This window comes from Hibiscus syriacus, unplaced genomic scaffold (genome assembly GCF_006381635.1).
Source record: "Hibiscus syriacus cultivar Baekdansim isolate YM2019G1 unplaced genomic scaffold, ASM638163v2 tig00021103_pilon, whole genome shotgun sequence".
NCBI classification, from domain to species: Eukaryota; Viridiplantae; Streptophyta; class Magnoliopsida; order Malvales; family Malvaceae; genus Hibiscus; species Hibiscus syriacus.
Genome location: NW_024062509.1, coordinates 75,927 through 96,754, shown reverse-complemented (window position 1 = coordinate 96,754; position 20,828 = coordinate 75,927). Strand labels below are relative to the sequence as shown.

The 20,828-nt window shown below is 36.4% G+C and overlaps 3 pseudogenes; all 3 read right to left on the bottom strand.

Annotated features, from left to right (window-relative positions):
- Nucleotides 1-112: 112 nt before the first annotated feature.
- Nucleotides 113-7,410, bottom strand: LOC120209966 (annotated as a pseudogene).
- Nucleotides 7,411-8,772: 1,362 nt separating this feature from the next.
- Nucleotides 8,773-13,973, bottom strand: LOC120209967 (annotated as a pseudogene).
- Nucleotides 13,974-15,404: 1,431 nt separating this feature from the next.
- On the bottom strand, nt 15,405-18,144 carry LOC120209962 (annotated as a pseudogene).
- Between the last annotated feature and the right edge of the window lie 2,684 nt (nt 18,145-20,828).

The following is a 20,828-nucleotide window of genomic DNA, read 5'->3' as shown; positions in this document are numbered from 1 at the left end:
CCAATGTTGAGTTGTCGGTCAGCAAGGCTTTGGAGAATTTTAAAGATGAGAAAAATAATTAAAAATTATCATTTAACGAAAATAATTGACAATTAGTTGACCATCAAAATGTAAATGATAGATACTAACGAACAAAACAGAGCAAATGTAAACACGAAACCCACAACCAAAAATGTAGATGTCCTAACGAGAATATATAAACCTTAGCAAATTAATTGCCATGTTCTTTTCAATCTTCACCGGTTTCAGATCCGGATTACGATTAGATAAAGTCTCTTACTTGGCCATCATGACTTTGACAAACTCCTCATAGTTTATCTGTCCGTTGCCATCGATATCAGCTTCACGGATCATCTCATCGACCTCCTCATCCGTAAGCTTCTCACCAAGATTCGTCATGACATGACGAAGCTCGGCCGCAGATATGAAACCATTCTGGTCCTTGTCAAACACCCTGAACGCCTCTTTAAGTTCCTTTTCCGAATCAATATCCTTCATCTTCCTTGCCATCAGGTTAAGGAATTCGGGGAAATCGATGGTCCCATTTCCATCGGCATCAACTTCATTAATCATATCTTGGAGTTCCGCCTCAGTAGGGTTCTGGCCAAGCGATCGCATTACAGTTCCCAACTTCTTGGTAGTAATGCACCCTGCAACAAGGACAAGAATAAATGCAACAGACGAATACTACAATACTGAAACCATTCTGGTCCTTGTCAAACACCCTGAACGCCTCTTTAAGTTCCTCTTCCGAATCAGTATCCTTCATCTTCCTTGCTATCAGGTTAAGGAATTCGGGGAAATCGATGGTCCCATTTCCATCGGCATCAAATTCATTAATCATATCTTGGAGTTCCGCCTCAGTAGGGTTCTGGCCAAGCTATCTCATTACAGTTCCCAGCTCCTTGGTAGCAATGCACCCTGCAGCAAGGACAAGAATAAATGCAACAGACGAATACTACAATACTGGTAATGAAACAATCAACACCATTGAATACATTTGGGTAGGTGAAAAAAAGATGAACGATTACTGGCAAAAAGATCCATACCAAAGACAAAATAGCATATTTCATGACGAAGGCGATCAATACCGATAAATTTACTTGGTGTCGATCCTCTTGTGGCCTGTCAGAAACGTAAGCAACATGATGGTACAAGGTAGAAAGAATGGTGTGAAGATATGATTGTTTCAATCAAATCTTCAAGTGGGAGATTGTTGAAAATTAAACCAACTTTCGGTGGAAAGTTGGATTTAATTAATCCACCGAATGGCAAATGTCAAAAAGGGTGGCTTTGTGTTGAAAATTAACAATGGTAGAAATGCACTTTTAGTCATTGTAATTTAGAGTATTTACAAATTAGTCCTTAAGCTTCAACTATAAATACCGTAGCTCATTTAGCTTCAAAACCATCCCAAAGCATTCTAGCTTTCCTCCAATACTAGAGAGAATTTAGAGAGTTTCTTGAGAGTTGTTTTCTCCTTTTTATCAAGAGAGAATTATCATTGTTTTCTCCTTGGTAGATCGAGAGAAGTTGTAATTCCTATTTTCTCATAGTGAAATTCTTCTACCGTTGCCCGTTGTTTTTACCCTATATTATTTAGGGGTTTTCCACGTAAATTTTGTGTCTCTTTTATCTTCATTTTTATTTTCTCAAATTATCAGTTGCGATTTTGCTCTATCCTATAGCCGTCTTCTGCAACAATTAGTATTAGAGCTAGATTAGAGTGTGTAATACCTGCTTATTGTCTTTGTGGTTGCCACCAAAAGGTGGATCCTCCAACATAAGAAAATAAGAAGTTATTACAAATTCTTTGAAGGTTCCAGATAACTATTCACGATAGTGAAATAGTGAGAGCTATCTGTAAAAGAAGCTATGGCAACGAAATTTGATGTTGAAAAATTCAATGGGAGAAATTTCTTATTGTGGAAATTGAAGATGAAGGCCATCCTAAGGAAAGACGGATGTCTAGCGGCTATCAATGAAAGACCGGTGGATTTCGCAGATAACATCAAATGGAACGAGATGGATGGGAATGCTATGACAAACTTTCATCTAGCATTAGCAGATGAAGTATTGTCAAGCATCGAGGAGAAGAAGACAACTAAGGAGATATGAGATCATCTCACCAAATTGTACGAGGCCACATCGCTGCACAATAAAATTTTCCTTAAGAGAAAATTATACACTCTGCGTATGCCAGAATCTACTTCAGTGACGGAGCACTTAAATACACTGAATACTTTATTTTTCTCAGCTTACATCCTTAAGTTGTAAAATAGGAGAACAAGAACGTGCTGAACTTCTACTTCAAAGTCTACCGGATTCGTATGATCAACTCATCATCAACTTGACAAACAGTAATGTCACTAGTCTAGTCTTTGATGATGTTACAGCTGCTGTTCTACAAGAAGAAAATCGGCGCAAGAACAAGGAAGACAGACAAGTAAATCTGCAACAAGCAGAAGCGTTGACAACGATGACAACGATGAGAGGGAGATCAACAGAACGTGGCCAAAGCAGCAGTCACAAACATGGTAGATCAAAGTCGAGGAGCAAGAAGAATTTAAAGTGTTACAACTGTGGAAAGAAGGTTCATTTAAAGAAGGATTGTTGGAGTCTAAATAAAAACTCCAATCCACAAGGCAATACCGCAAACACTTTAGATGATGGAGATGCACTATACTGTGAAGCGTCAACCACCGTGAAAGGAAGAAAACGATTTGCAGATATATGGCTCATTGATTCGGGAGCAACATATCACATGACCTTAAGAAGAGAATGGTTCCATCATTATGAACCTGTCTTAGGAGGATCTGTTTATAGTTGTAATGATCATGCCTTAGAGATCGTTGGCGTGGGAACCATCAAATTGAAGATGTATGACGGAACAATTAAAGTTGTTTGAGATGTGCGACACGTGAACGGCCTGAAGAAAAATTTATTATCCTACGGATTGTTATAATGTAAGCAAGATTGAAACACGGAAAGGAATCATGAAAGTGTTCCGTGGAGCGTTTGTGGTACTGAAAGGCAAAAAAATAGCTACAAACTTGTACATGCTGAAGGGAGAGACTTTGGTAGAAGCAGAAGCCTCTGTTGCCTCATGTAGTTCAGATTTGCCAATGCTATGGCATCAGAAACTTGGACACATGTCAGAACAAGGAATGAAAGTCATTGTAGAGCAAAAGCCACTTCCAGGCTTAACAAAGGTATCACTTACTTTGTGTGAGCATTGTATAACAAGTAAGCAGCACCGGTTGAAATTCAACACATCAAATTCTAGAGGCAAAAGTGTTCTAGAATTGATTTACTCTGACGTATGGCAAGCACCAGTAACATCCCTAGGTGGAGCAAAATACTTGTCTCATTTATTGATGACTACTCTAGGAGATGTTGGGTGCACCCTATTAAGAAGAAGTCAGACGTGTTTTCAACTTTCAAAAACTTCAAAGGGCGGGTGGAACTTGATTCTGGAAATAAGATCAAGTGTTTCAGAACAGATAATGGAGGAGAATACACAAGCGAAGAATTTGATGACTTTTGCAAGAAAGAATGCATCAAAAGACAGTTCACAGTGGCGAACACTCCTCAACAAAATGGAGTGGCAGAACGGATGAACAAAACCTTGTTAGAAAGAACAAGAGCAATGTTGAGGGACGCATGCCTAGAAAAATCATTCTGGGCAGAAGCAGTCAATATCGTCTGTTATTTGGTGAATCGAGCTCCATCAACTGTAATAGAGCTGAAGACACCAATGGAGATGTGGACTGGAAAACCAGCTGATTATTCAAACCTCCATATATTTGGAAGTATAGTGTACGTGATGTACAACTCCCAAGAAATTCAATGTTGGATCCAAAATCCAGGAAATGCAAATTCATGGGGTATGCTGATGGAGTAAAGGGGTATCGCTTGTGGGATCCCACTGCCCACAAAGTGATCATCAGTAGAGATGTTATCTTTGTAAAAGATAAACTACAAAGAAAAGAAGACGATGGCAGTGCTGAAAAGTCAGAGACTACACAGATACATGTGGAAAATGAGTTTGAACAAGGAGATTCTTTTGAAGCAGAACCAGCACATGATGAAAAAGAACTAGAGAGTTCTGAAGCACCAACAACTCGTCAATCAGATCGTGTGAGAAGACGTCCCAATTGACACTCAGATTATATTATAGAAGGAAATGTTGCATACTGTCTTTTAACAGAGGACGGTGAGCCATCAACATATCAGGAGGCAATAAACAGCTCAGATGCTTCACTGTGGATGATGGCGATGCAAGAAGAAATCGAAGCCCTTCATAAAAATAATACATGGGACTTTGTGTCACTATCACAAGGAAGGAAGCCAATTGGTAACAAATGGGTTTTCAAAATCAAGCGAAATGGTGACGATCAAGTGGAGAGGTATCGTGCAAGACTGGTGGTCAAAAGATATGCTCAGAAAGAAGGTATTGATTTCAATGAAATTTTTTCTCCTGTGGTTCGACTAACAACAGTTCGAGTAGTATTGACAATGTGTGCTACATTGAATTTACATCTGGAACAGCTAGATGTTAAAACAGCTTTTCTTCATGGAAATCTTGAAGAAGAGATTTATATGCTCCAGCCTAAAGGTTTTGAAGAAGACGAAAAGAAGAACTTGGTTTGCAGGTTGAACAAATCTCTGTACGGTCTAAAGCAGGAGCCGAGGTGTTGGTATAAGAGATTTGATTCCTTCATTATGTGCCTTGGATACAACAGACTTATTGCAGACCCTTGTACTTATTTCAAGAGGTCTGGTGATAACGATTTTGTTATATTGATGTTGTATATGGATGACATGTTGGTTGCAGGACCCAACAAAGACCATATTAAAGAATTGAAGGCACAACTGGCTAGGGAATTTGAAATGAAGGACTTGGGATCAGCAAACAAGATTCTAGGGATGCAAATTCACCGAGACAGAAGTGATAGGAAGATTTGGCTTTCACAAAAGAATTACTTGAAGAAAATCTTGTCACGATTTAGCATGCAAGATTGTAAGCCAATTTCTACCCCTCTTCCTATTAACTTCAAATTATCCTCCAGTATGAGTCCTAACAGTGAAGAAGAGAGGATGGAGATGTCTCGAGTACCGTATGCATCAGCAGTGGGAAGTTTAATATTCGCTATGATATGCACAAGACCAGACATTGCACAAGCAATGAGAGTGGTTAGTCGGTACACGGCAAATCCAGGTAAAGAGCATTGAAATATTGTAAAGAGGATCCTAAGATAAATCAAAGGGACCTCAAATGTTGCATTATGTTACGGAGGATCAAACTTACTTATAAATGAGTATGTCGATTCTGACTATGCAGGGGATTTGGATAAAAGTAAATCTATTATAGGATATGTGTTCAAAGTTGTTGGTGGAGCTGTAAGCTGGGTTTCAAAATTGCAGTCAATTGTGGCTACATCCACAACAGAGGCAGAATATGTAGCAGCTACACAAGCCAGTAAAGAAGCAATTTGGTTGAAGATGCTATTGGAGGAGCTTGGGCACAATCAAGAGTTTGTCTCTCTATTTTGTGACAGTCAAAGCGCCTTGCATCTAGCAAGGAATCCAACATTTCATTCAAGGACAAAACACATACGAGTTCAATACCATTTTATTCGTGAAAAGGTGGAAGAAGGGACGGTAGATATGCAGAAGATCCATACCAAAGACAACATAGCAGATTTCATGACGAAGGCGATCAATACCGATAAATTTACTTTGTGTCGATCCTCTTGTGGCCTGTCAGAAACGTAAGCAACATGATGGTACAAGGTAGAAAGAATGGTGCGAAGATATGATTGTTTCAATCAATTCTTCAAGTGGGAGATTGTTGAAAATTAAACCAACTTTCGGTGGAAAGTTGGATTTAATTAATCCACCGAATGGAAAATGTCAAAAAAGGTGGCTTTGTGTTGAAAATTAACAATGGTAGAAATGCACTTTTAGTCATTGTAATTTAGGATATTTACAAATTAGTCCTTAAGCTTCAACTATAAATACCCTAGCTCATTTAGCTTCAAAATCATTTCAAAGCATTCTAGCTTTCTTCCAATACTAGAGCGAATTTAGAGAGTTTCTTGAGAGTTGTTTTCTCCTTTTTATCAAGAGAGAATTATCATTGTTTTCTCCTTGGAAGATCAAGAGAAGTTGTAATTCTTATTTTCTCATAGTGAAATTCTTCTACTGTTGCCCGTGGTTTTTACTCTATATTATTCAGGGGTTTTCTACGTAAATTTTGTGTCTCTTTTATCTTCATTTTTATTTTCTCAAATTATCAGTTGCGATTTTGCTCTATCCGATAGTCGTCTTCCGCAACAAAAGGCACAGTAATTCTACGTTACTCTGGCTCGAGTAAGTATCAGAAATGCGTCCAGCGCCAATATATTCAATTTTTTCCGAGTTTCTTCCCTGTTTTGAGGATTGTTGGAGAGCTATACCCAGTTTACTCATGCCCAAATGTGAATTGGAGACAAGAAACCGGATACAGAAACTACAAGGAGAAAAAGAACAGTCTAACTCGGAAAGCTGGTTGACGATTTTCGAACTTCTATGTGCCGCATGTCTGCCAAGATACTTCGTGAAGACTTACATGGCCAAACAAGACAGTAAACATGTGTTCAATGTGCCAAAAGAAAAAAAAAAGATATCAATGTATTCAGAAGCAATGAATTCAGCTCACATTACCAGAAAAACACCATAAGGGTCAGAATTCACAGGCATCCAAATTTGATCATTTGTGGATTAGATGATAAATATGAAACAAGAAATTGCTCAAAAACCTATGCATTTCATTCCTATCATAGACGAAATCCATAACCTTAATGTAGTGTGAAATGTTCAATCATGATCATGTCAAAAATCAAACAAAACAAGCAAATCGAAACCAAAATATCAAACATGAAGCATGCTACAAATAGAAGGACCGAATACAAATACTAACACATCAAATTAATGAAATCAATGAGACGACCGAGGAAGGCCTGCAATAATGAAAACAAAAGAGAGCAAGAAACACTTAAAGCAATACAAAAAAGATTAAAGAAACGAAATCACAAAACAAGATCAAAATAACTCAAAAAAGACTTAAACATCAGACTATGCATCCAAAAAGAAAACAAGGCTTAGATCTGAGAATCCGAGCTGAATCGAAGGACGATAATGCATTATAACATTGTTAAAAATAATTTTTAAAAAAACATCGAGGAGTAAATTGAAAGGGAAAGATAAGGGACCATCGCCGTCCTTGTCGAATAGGCTGAAAGCCTCTTTGAACTCAGATATCTGGTCGTCGGTAAGCTGATCGGCCATTTTCTTTCTTCTTTCTCGGAAAGATGGCGTTTGGATAGAGAAAAGTCGCGGAGGAAAATGAAGACTACGTGCGAGGTTGAACGTGGAGCAATGGGGAGGGAAAGGATTAATGGGCCCAAAGTTAGGCCCAACACAAATTAAGTAATCTAATTGTCTCTCATCCGTAAGCGTTTGCTCGCTTCTCTCTGCCTCCCTCCAAGCCCCATCTTTATGCATATCTATAATACCACAGCTTATGAAAATGAAGGTTTAATTTTGATTTAGAAAATACAAACGATGTTCCTTTTTTTTAAAATAAGAAATACTTTAATGAAACTTTTGAAAATACATTTAAAAAAATAAAAGTTTGTAAAAAATTAAAAAAATTAAGCTATCCTAATTTAAAATACCAACAGTTTAATTAGTTTTAAGAAATATCACTTACTCTTCCCAAACACAAAACATTTAACATTATATTTGTTGATGATTAATATCAGAGATGAAAATAATTATAGCGAGTAATGAATTATCTTATATTATTTAATAAAATGTTACTATGATTCATGATTATCTGAGTCAATATTAAAATCTGTGTCCAGATTCGATAATCTAAGTCTAAGAAAGCATAGAAAGAGGAGAAAGGACAGCCTAAGTATTTTCTTAGGGTCTCTCTCTTTAGGAGAGAAGGGAAAAAATTATTTGCTTGGTTTTCTTTTGACCACGTAGTATCAATAGATTGACAGATGATAAATAATAGTTGTGACCATTTTATAACCTTTAATATTCGAGCGATTCGACAAAACAACACTCTATAGTCGGAAGATAATTTTGTAACTTTTAATAATTGAGAGACTTAATGAAGCATCACTTTATAATCAGAGACCATTCATGTACTTTGTCCAAAATAAAATTAGGGATTAAATCTTAATTTGATAGGATTGCATTATATATGTGTATATGTATGTATCTTGTTATTGTAGAATATATATATACTATCCCTCCTCTTAATTTTCTTACAGGTTTGGGTGCATATGCATACATGGCTCATGCAAACTGGTTGTGCAGTAAGTTATTTTTCAAGTAAAATAAAAAAGAAGTTCGTGTACATACAACTTCGAATAGGGTACAAGTTCAGTGTTCAATCATCAATAAAAAAATAAATAAAAATACACTTTCAAACTTAAAAACAAAACCCCTTGGTAAAACTTTCAGAACGTGAAAAAGAAGAAAGGCTACACACATTGGTTGCCGACTCCTCGTTTTCCTTGAAACACAAACACTTCATGTCAGATACGTTTTCGAACATGGATCCCTTCGAAAACCCTCTAAATACAAGACGAAAAGAATAGAAAGAATCGAACAGATTCATGTCGGATTCAACACTCACACCCAAGTCCAAATTACAGATACAAAATGGATCACCTTCAATCTCTCCTCATCTATGTTATAGCCATCAACGGTATATCTACTCTATAAAATCTGACTCTTCTCTGTAATGCTAGATGTTGTCAACTTAGACTCTAAACAATGCCAAAGATGAAAGAATGCCTAATCTCTAAGGCAGCAAATGTTTTGATACATTCACCAAGTAATACCTGGCTTCAAATGATTTAATTGGTAAGTGATGGCCCGATGTTCTTTATTCTACAACTCTTCTGTAGAAAAGAAGATAAGCAGCTGATGTCTTTATCTTCTCCAGGTCGATGGGATAAACACGGCTATCATCGAACACCCCCATGCTACATCAAAGAAACAAAAATTAGAGTATTCTAGCTATTCGTGTTGATCGAACACCAAACACAAACATAAAGGTGATATGGGCACAAGTTCATGGTTAGGTCTTCACTTACATCGACAAATGCAGTATAAAGACCACCCCCCATGCTTCCATAGTGATTACTGACAGCATAGAGCGTGTAGCGGTTAGATAAATCGCCATTCTTATAGCCAATATAATTTGACAATTCAAGATCGTCAATGGGAAAATCAACATATGTCTCCAGCTTGTCTTTCAAGAATCGATTATACGAGAATCTTTTCCAATGAATAACTAGAATCTCAGGCAGCCTCCAGAGATCCAATTTTTTACTGGCTTGCCGGTGTTCTTTGCAGCCTGGACAGTACCTAATCACATTAAACGAGACCGGGCATTAGAACGAAAACGGCAAGAAGCAATGTATGGCACCAGTGTCTATGCATATCCAGACATGGGTACGGGATATCATGCATTGCAACAATTAATAGGAAAAACCTAGAACAAGGAAGCATAGCAAGGATCAAAGTTATCAGAAGAATAATATTCCACCCGCTGACAAAAGTTAATCCTCCCAAATATAACACAATCAAGATGAAATTTTTTTATTAAGTAAAGTTTATAGGCACTGACCACATGTCTTCTGGTCCAAGTGGCTCCTCCGTCAAGAATGCTTCAAGGCACTTATAAAGGGAGACAGATTTCTGAGGTCTCTTCGCAAGGAAGCAAGACTTAAAAATCTGCTGTAAAGAGCTAAGAAGTTGCGTATCATACTTTTAATTATAATTTTTTGGCCAGGATGCCAGAACAAGTAACCCCCCGGACACTCTGACCCTGGCACTGCTTCACCCATAACTATTGGGGATTCCTTGATTATTCCCTTTTCGCCTGTTACATAAAACTGTAATTCAGCCTCTGAAGGTGAGACAACCCCATTTGCATAAGGGGGCCTTCCAAACCCATTTGAAACCGGAGATACTTCGCGTTCTTTCTGAGAAATGTCTTCAACAGCAGTGGGCTCAGAGGTATCACGATCATCCAAGACTTTTTCAGAAAGTGTCCGAAAAGGATTTAGTAATTTCAGGTAGATACTGCGGATCACAGATCTATTAACAACCTTAGAAAGTCTTGCTACCAGTGGAATTCCGACTGTCTTCCAACTTGAAGCCAGTTTCCCATGGATGTACTGCCTTAAGAAAAGAAATGTCAAAAAGCTTCGATTAGAAGAGACATCGATAAAGTAGAATTTCCGGTGCAGAGGTCCATGGACAAAGATTAATGTTTTGAGTCAAAGGAAACAGACAGTATACTTCTTTTTTTTTTTTGGATAAGTAAGTTATATTCCATCCAAAAGAATGTAACCAAGGCTGCTACAAAACGTCACAAACATACAAGCGCAAATACTACTTATATCCTCAAATCAGTATATCCATGCCTGTATATCTTAATTTTTACAGACTCTAACAGCTTATTTACAATTACATCTATCGAACGAATCAAATTTCTATGATATCTATGATTACGTTCCTCCCAAATGAGGTAAAGAAAACCAGTCCACGCAACCTTAAGGACGCGAACTCTAAGAGATTTACCTTTGAGGTTAGCCAAAAGCCATTGAAGGAGATCATCCCAAGAACGAGCCACAAAAGAGAGGCTACAAGCATTCAGTATACTTCATTTACGTGCAATGAATCATATTCTACCGAATCTATAACAAGTGATTGATAACAAGCACTCATAAATATAGAATATATATATTAGTAACAGCAAAATCTGGTAATCGCATGTAGCCCAATTTCTTATTTTTCAATTTACAGGAACTCATATTTTTTTACTAGTAAGTAGCACAAAACATGCACACATAGGTAAATTAATAAATCGTGAAGATCTAGGAATTAAACATACTCCACCATCTGTTGATGCATAAACACAACTGTAGGAGCTTTGTCAATGTCTTTAATTAACAGATAAGCAACCAGTCTGTCATCGTCTCTAATCAAAGATAAAGAACCAGCAGGTTCTTCAAGATAACGTATAATCCGGAGGATCAAAACCATTGTACTTTTGCATTTATTCCCATTGTCAACAAGAGACCGAAGTACAGAGATTCAACTTTTGCATTAAACGGAGGAGCAAAACGGAAAGCTTTGATTTAAATGTTCTAGGTGACACAGGGGTCGCTCCAGGGGCCCATAACCTCCTCAAAAGATCCCCAAAGGCTGAAGAAATCTCACCCTGAAAAAGGGAGAAAGAAAGTGCACACCTCAAAAGATACACACAACTAAGAACAATTTAAACATCACACTATTCTGAAAACCATATTAAATATGATCAAGCATTAGCAGTGTGATTGAAATAAATGTAACATACATTCATGCCCAAAGGATTGTCATGATTTACTTCATTACCATAATCTCCAAGAAAATAGTCCACAATCATTGGTGTATGAACCAAGCACTGAATGGCACTGTTCATGAAACAAGTATTTCCAAGATTTTGTAATCCTGTCAATCCCAAAGAACAAGGTTCTCCAGATCTTCCAAATGTTGATGCAGCAGCAAATTGATGATAGCACCAGAAGAGCCATTTGCAGGATGTTGTGCCAACATTTCATCTTTTTTCAATTCTCTACATTTCATGGAATCTGACAACCCATACACTTGCAACTCCAGGACAATCTATAGATAAATAGTAGTATAAAAACACCACTGGAAAACGTAAAAAATTAAAACTAATTATTTATGTGATATACCAATTAAGCAGCAAGAGAACATTCTATAAACATAGAGGGGAAATTCATTTGCACCTTGCTTTAAGATTAGTTCACGCTTTTCCACAGTGCTTCCCAATTACAGGGGGCATCATCTTAAGATTGATTCCTTTATCTTTCCATTTACACATCTGACATGTCATCTTCAGCAGCTGAAAAACCTTTTTCCATATTTTGCAGCTACTTTAACATCACTGTGCCTACATAGAACAGCCAAAGTAGAACTTGAGATATATAAAAGGCAATTTTAGTTTCTAAGGCCTGGTAGCACTGATACCTCAAACACGAGAAGTGAATTCCAGGAATCGCATTTTAGAAATTGAAAAACTCTCTTACTTTTCGTTCTAAAACTCATACAATCAAGTGGCAAATACCAGATGTGTAAAAAAACAAGGCAAATGCTGAAGAATAAGACATGCAAACATCCTGAAACCAAAGGAACCAAGAAAAAAGGAAGTTCCAAAGCTGATTATAAATGTCAATCGTTTTTATCAGAATGCAATTGACTGCACATCTGTTGCAAATAGATCAAAAAGACCACTCTTACAAAAGGATGCCATGCTCTTCCAGGACTGACAAGTTTAGTTTCAGCATAGCTGAGGGAGCCATCTTATATTGGGAAGATGTGCATTTTAGTTTTTAGCAATCAGCATGAAACAAATTGTAGACTTGTCACAGACATTTCGAACAATATTAGTAGGCCCCATAGTTCATGTTTTTCCTAATTTAAATTCTCGCACAGGATTTAAATAAATACAATCCTCCATGTCAAAAAATATCGAGCTACCTGTTCATGGACCTATTCTGCTGTCGTTCCAAGGAGCAATGGAAGCATCCCAATCATATAAAACACGAACTAAATAGTTTGTTAAATATATCCAACACAGAAACTTAAATATACCAAAATTATCACATTTCTCTAGTCTAAACAATTCGAGCAAAAACAAACTCCACTTTAATTCACTTTTCCCATTCAAACTCTGTTCTTTTCCCTTCACTCAAATCAATCCAATGAACATCCATTGTATAAACTCTCAAATGCAATGCAACCCTGTTATTCAAGCAAACCAAAAGACAAGTGGAACTACCTATTAAAACTATCAGCATCAGTGGCTGCTGGCGACTGATCGGATTACACTTTATATCGATCTTAAAAACACTCACCATTTAAGAGCCTGCAACCACATTTCTCCATGAACCAAAGCATAATCTCATCCTGAAACACTGACCTCAGCATTTTCACCACTGTGCAAAGAATCATCCTCCTTCCTCAAATTGAAAGTAAGATCTGAGTTAAAATGTTGTTGATTAACTTCATGGGACCCGCATACGATGTTCCTGATGTTGCTGTATACAGACCCTTCTTCGAAGCAGATCCGCCTGAAGTTGAATCCTGTGCATCTTTCCACCACCTTCCAAATGAAATGTATAAATACGAATCAACTCTTCAACAATGTAGAAATTGTCAAATCATAAACCCCAAATTTAAAAAGCAACAAAAACAATTAATATCTTAACAAAAAATCGATAACTCACTTCGAATTCAGTTTCTAAAAGATCAAAACAATGCTGACAGAATTGAATAAAAACTGAACAAATCAATGAATAAAATGTCGTTTTTGGATACTAAGAAAGGAATAAGACTCCCAAATACATTACCAAGATTGGCAACTTCATTAATAACCCAACTCCCAAAAAAAACTGTTTTTTGTGTGTTTGGATGAATTATAAGTCTGATTATTGTACATTTGTGAATTGTTTAGCTGGAAAGGAATTTGACCTGAAGGGGACAAAGTAAACTCGCTGGTCATTGTTGTTGTTAACATTTTCTATGTGAGTAGAAGATGTGCTATTCTATGTGAATAGAGACGATGGCTGGTGTAGTTCACAATATGATGCAGAAATCAAATAAAATAAGAAAAGCAAACAATTTACTATAGCATAGACTTTAATTACTAAATCGCTACGGTTGAGTTAGAGATACGAAAGGAAGAAAACAAGTTTGATGATGGAGAAAGTAAACTAAGAGATGCGAGTAAAACGACCTGTTAAAGGGTGTCTCACATAGTCAAACGGTGCTAAGTTAGTTGGTTTAATGTGCAACATCAACACTCCGTTATCGTAGTAATGGTTGTTCATGGTGGGTGACAGATTTATTATATAAATCAATAATATTAATGATCAATTTGTAAATCTTGAAATTGTAGTAGGAAAAACTAAAACTTGCTCAAACATTAATGATCAATTATGTAGTTTTCCCAAAACTAATTCGTAAAATTAGAAACAACCTTGTCTAATAGTTGAAATTTAATTTTATTTAGAAATTATACAAATATTATCTGAAACAAGAGTGTTTACGCCACATCTATAATATCAATGTCCTGAGCACAAATTTGTAAATTTACTTATGAGGATGAATTACCGGAAAGAAAATTCTCTCTGATTTTGATACTTGGTTTTATGTTTAAAAATAGTGCTTTCTACCATATGTTTACCCCCGGAATGCTTTGAGCTTAGCAGAACGCCTCTGATTTCATCAAAAGTAGGTGATTCCGTCCCCAATCTCTTCCTTGTCACTTTTTTCCCTTGCTAACTGAAACCGAGGCCATATGTGGAACTTGATTAGCAACAGATGGTTTCAATACCAAGTAAACTTCATGCCTAAAAAATATCTGACCTATGCACCATGCAAATGGTTTGTTACTTGTTGTCTTCGATCTTTCTTTTGAGGTGTTATTCCATTACAGGTGGATGTTTGGTCAGCCGGTGTTCTACTGTACCAAAGGCATTTCGGTAGACGCCATGACCAAACTCAAGAACGAATATTGCGTGAAGACACAATTATTAAAGCTCGTAGAGTTGAGTTCCCATCATGGCCTACTGTCTCCAATGAGGCAAAGGTTAGTTCCGTCGTATCTTTGGTGGTTGCTACTGCATATTTTGTCTTGATGGATGTCACAACTCACCATTGTGTCATCAAGTGTCAAAAAGCGGAGTTAAATTATTAATTACAGTTTTGATGTTCATTGTAGAGAATCTTTTTCTTTTTTCAGAAAATTCTTCCTCTCAAGTGGTAATCCATTAACTATCATGGAAAGACAACAAATGTGTACAAGTAAAAACTGTACAACATGTCACAAAAGGAAACAGAGCAGGGAGTGGGATGCAGAATTTGCTTCCAATTCTTCTGAAATAAACCTCATGGAATTTTGTAAAGGTTTTGTGATTGCCCTGCTTCTGTTTGTATTAACCTCAGAATTTTAGTCTATGAAAACAGTTTAATATCATATAGAGCTACTTAAATTCATAAAAAGAAAAACAAGGCAGAATGCCCTTTTCAGCCCCCAACTTAGTTTTGTCATTTTATCCCTTGATTTTTTATTGCATCCTTTTTAGCCCTCAAACTTGTGCTTTTTGGTCAAAATGACCAAACTTGACTATTAAAAGTATGCAAATGGTCCTCCGACTATAGGACACTGCTTTATTGAGTCATGGATTATTAAAAGTTTGAAAGTGGTGTTTTGTTAAGTCAAAAAAAAAGTGCTGAATGCATATTAATTTAAAGCTAAACAATCGCATTTTATTTGATCAGAAAGTTTTCAATCAGAAATCTCATTTCAAAAGATTGATAATGAGAATACATTAACAACTCTCCAATGGACAGTGAAAACTGGTATCTCAGTTACGCTTGATAGGTTTAGTAGTCAAGCCAAATCCAAATGGAAATAGAGGGTCGTAATGTGGGTCGCCCACGTTCATGGGGAGCTGGTCCACCGTCTTGAACCATGTCCTTGCAAGCTTCCCCGTGAATCCGTAGTCACCGAACAGCACATCAGCAACACCTTGTCCCTCGGTCCCCGGAAGCCAAGCAGCCACAAGTGCATCGATTTTCGAGAGATACGGCTGGACGACAACCGGTCGGCCAGAGATGACAACCATGACGCATTTCACAGCCCTACAAACATTGCTAATAGTGCTTGGCCCGGGCTCGGGTATCGTCAGATTGAGGTTGTCTCCGAATGTTTCCGCATACGACGGTTCTCCTACCACCACGATGGCGTAAGAGAATTTGTTGGACTTCACATAGTCTGCACTAGGATTCTCATTGTAGACAACTTGTGTGTTAGGATCTACAGTATTTTTAATGGCATGGAGGATGGTGGTACCTGTTCATCGTGCAGATTGTGTTCTAAGTAAACATCGATGAGATCTCGAGACAGGATCGATGAAACCGATACATTTTCGAGTGTAAATTTATGACTTACCGCTTGTGAGATTGTTGCCACCAAGACCCTGCCATGTAATGGTCCAGCCTCCACATTGATAACCCAAGTTATCAGCATGACTTCCAGCAACAAGTATCTTAGTTGTTTTCTTCGGAAGGGGCAGCAACAGCTTATCAATAGACTTACCATTCTTCAGCAAGACGAGAGTTTTCCTGACGGCTTCCCTTGCTAGCTCCCGGTGTTGCTGTTAAAAGCGTGTTATTCAAGTCACCGATTATAATAACAGGGTAATGTACTCGACGTACCTGATTCCCGAGTTGGTTAACCAGGCCGGTATCAGCTATCGGATTCTCGAACAGCCCCATGACAAATTTTACCCTCAGGATCCTTTTTACAGCATCGTCAATCCTGCTCATGGGAATGATATTGTGCTTAACCTGATAGGTTAAGTCATCAATAAATTCTGTGTAGTTAAAAGGAACCATCACCTGCAACATATTCAATTTGTCAAAACACAAATAGATGCTGCATTACGATTGATGACTTAGATAATCATAATGAAATGAATTCGACCGACCATATCGATCCCGGCACCGACTCCGACTTCTATGGAATATGAGTAGTTAGCATGTGGAGGAGAGGTAATCCTGTCAAGACCCTGCCAATCTGATATAACAAAGCCCTGCAAATCACCCCCAAGATGTGTGTAAAAACGAATGCATTATATCGGTTTTTTTTTTTAGCGGTGACCCATTCAAGTTCAATTCGTTTCGGTTACCCTAAACTTAAGCTTGTTTTTGAGGTAGCCGGTGATGAGGTCACGATTGGCGTGCATCTTCTTCCCGTTCCAGCTAGAATAGGATACCATAATTGTTGAAACACCCTTTCTTACAGCGCTGATATATCCAGGCATGTGGATGCTCAATAGTCCCTGCAAACTAATCACGGTATTGTTCTCGTTTATGCCTTTTGTCGTACCGCCGTCTCCCAGATAGTGCTTAGCACAGGCTGCCACCTTTTTCCTAAGACAAACAAGCACACCGCTTTCGTAATCAAATTCGTGTTTTACATTTAGACGACTAAACGGCAGATGACAGAAGCTTGCAACATGACTATACCACAAGACTCATTAATGGTTGGTGTATGGTAAAGATTCTTACTTTCCAGCAACAAAAGGAACACCCTTTCTAGAATTGGCAGGGAGTTCTCCTTGTAAACCAGGTATGATCTCGGTCATCAATTGGACAATCTTTGGATCCTCACTGTAGCTTTCATAGCACCTACCCCACCTCGGATCCCTGCAAACCTGTGAAACCGAGCAAGCAAACAAACAATCAGTCGAGGCCATTCGCATATCCGTGATTCGAGCACATTCCAGTGTTTAATTACCGCAATGCACGGAGCGAAAACGTAGGGGATTCCCGTAGCTCGAACTTCGAGCGCTGTTGCAATCTCCAATCATCTTGATGAGTTGGGGATCCCTGGTTACTCCAAGACCAACATTATGAGGGAAGATAGTTGCCTTGTACACATTGTTGTGGCCGTGAACCGCGTCGATCCCATATATCATCGGAATCCCGAGCCGGGTCGATAAGGCTCCCTTTTGGAGTGAGTTGACCATGTTAATCCAGGTCTGCGGAGTAGCTTGTGGGGCTGGGACACTCCCTCCACCACTCAATACACTCCCTACATACACACACCATACATATAATCATCAATGATACACACACACCCACACCGCACGCACACGCACACGCACACGCACACGCACACGCACACGCACGCGCACACGCGCACGCGCGCACACGCACATACATACATAAAGAAAGCTAAAATGTTGACATAGTGAGGATCGAATACCAATGAAGTACTTCTTCATCACGTCCGGAGTAGCAACGCTGCGCTCAATCTGGGTCATTTGGCCGATCTTTTCAGCCAAAGTCATCCTTTTCATTAAGTCTTTGATTCGAACACCAAACCGGCTGCTTTGAATCTTTATACTTCAAATATGTTTTGGATTCTGTGACAACTGCTAAGCAGCAGAGTAGTAGGAAACCCAGCTTGGGTATTGAAAATCTACCCATCTTTTGCTCTGAAAGTTTGAAGATTTCAAGAGAGTTAGAACAGAGATTTGAACCTTTGAACCACACTGTATTGAAGGTTGAAACTTGAAGCTGAAAAATGAGAGAAGAGAGATGGAAGATGGCATGCAGGGGTCGATGCTGAGACTGCAAGAGGCACATATCTATTTATTGTTTAATTTAATAGGGTAAATTACGTGTTTAGTACATAACTATCAGTTTTAATCCGTTTTAGTACCTAAATTTTTTATTTTTCAAAATCATACCTAAAGTTTAATTTTTATTTCATTTTAGTATCATGTTCAAAATTTAACGTTAAGTTTTGATTTTTTTTTAAATTTTATGTACTAAAACAAACCAAAATTGATAGTCTAGGTACTAAACGAGTTAAGTTTTAACGGTGAGTTACTAAAGTGAAACAAAAATTAAATGTTATATATGGTTTTGAAAATTTTGAAAGTTTAGGTACTAAAACAGACCAAAATTGATAATTTAGGTTCTAAATGTATACTTTACCCTAAATATATTATATATGAGCCTTGGATCTTGCAAGCTTTTATGTCTTATAGTTGACTCCAAAATGTAATAAATATATAAAAATTTTAATATATTTAAATTGTATATCATATATTTTCTCATAATATATTTTTACATCGTTAAAAATAAAACTAATCCTAAACTAATTGCACATTTAGTATTTAACTATTAATTTTTGTCTATTTTAGTACTTAAACTTTTAATTTTTTTAATCATACTTAAAATTAGTTTTATTTCATTTAGTATTCCATTCAAAATTTAATGTTAAGTTTTGAAAAATAATAAAAGTTTAGGTACTAAAACGAATCAAAACTAATAATTTAGGTACTAAATGTTTGAAGCTTTTAACAATACGGTACTAAAATGAAATAAAAACTAAATATTAAATATAATTTTATAAAATTAAAAAATTGAGTACCAAAATTGATAGTTTGGATACTATTATTATATTGATAGTTACTTACTATTATTCCTAATAGACTAATGTATGTTGTAATAATTTTTACTTTCACGTGCTAATATTTTTGTTTGAGTTTTCAATTATATTTTTTTTACCCCGATTATATATGATTTTATTTTATTATTTAGTGGTTAGTTTCTGTCTTTTTAATATTATAATGATATTTTTTATCTTTTGGATAAAATACACAAATGATCTCCCTATTATATGATACTATTTTATTAAGTCATTCGACTATTAAAAGTTACAAAATGATCATCTGAATATAGAATGTTACTTTGTTGAGTCCATCGACTATTAAAAGTTACAAAACGATCACTCAACTACTTATTATGATCCAAAATCATCCTTTTGCGTTAGAAAATGGATGATATTCTGATTTGAACGTCAACATGTTCATTGTGATATGATAAAATATGACCACAGAATCTCGAACGACTATCATATCCCAGTTATCGTGTTAACGTCCAACTTAAATAACTGTCAATTTTTAACAAAAAAAATATGAGTTTGGAACATGATGAATAGTCGAGTGACCATGTTATAACTTTTAATAGTCAAATAACTTAAAAAAGCGAGATTCTATTGTTAGAGGATCATTTTGTAAATTTTTAATAGTCGATGGATTTATTAAAGTAATACCTTATAGTCGATGGATCATTTGTGTACTTTACCCTAACTTTTTTTAATGATCTTATTTTATGTTTAAAATAAGACTTAATTGACTTTAGTTTGTTTGGAGGTTAATTTATTTTAATTTCTAAACATTGAGCGCTTGGAATGAATTATTCCCATTATTTCTGGGCCGAGGTTTGTGGATCACGTGTTTATTTAATCTTTGAAATAAAATTAGCCGCCGGATAATATACTTCAAATTTATTTTCTTCAACAATAAAAATATTTTAAAATTAATACTTTTATTTAATTTTTTAATTCTAATCTATAATATATTGATAAAAATAGGGTAAAAATGCAAATGGTCCCTCGACTATAGGGTACTACCTTATTAAGTCTCTCGATTATTAAAAGTTACAAAATAATCCTTCGACTATGGAGTATTGCTTTGTTGAGTCCATCGACTATTAAAAGTTACAAAATGGTCACCCAACTATTCATTATGTTCCAAGCTCGTCCTTTTCGTTAAAAAATGGATGATATTCTTAGCTGAACGTCAACTTGTTGACTGATATGATAAAATTTGATCCAAAAATCTCAAACGACTATCACATCTCAATCATCATTTTAACATCCAACTTAAATAACAACCTATTTTTAATAGAAAATGACCAGTTTGAAACATAATGAATAGTCAGGTGATCATTTTGTAACTTTTAATAGTCGATGGACTCAACAAAGCAACACATCATAATCAAATGATCATTTTATAACTTTTAATAACCGATGGACTTAATAAAACAATATTTTATAATCAGTCGGGCACAATTTGCTTCTTTACCCATAAAAATAATATTATAACTCAGATCCCATCTTAAAAAACTCTTAAGTTTTAGTGGGAACTTTGATTAAATGCCGAAAAAACCTATGAAATTGGGAATTTAGTGGGATCTATCACTAAATGTTGAACAAACAAAGGTTGATGATAAAACCGTTATTTAAATTTGGGTAAAGTATATAAGATTTCACTAAATTATGTTTAAATGTTGGTTTTGATAAGTAATTTTTCAAAAAT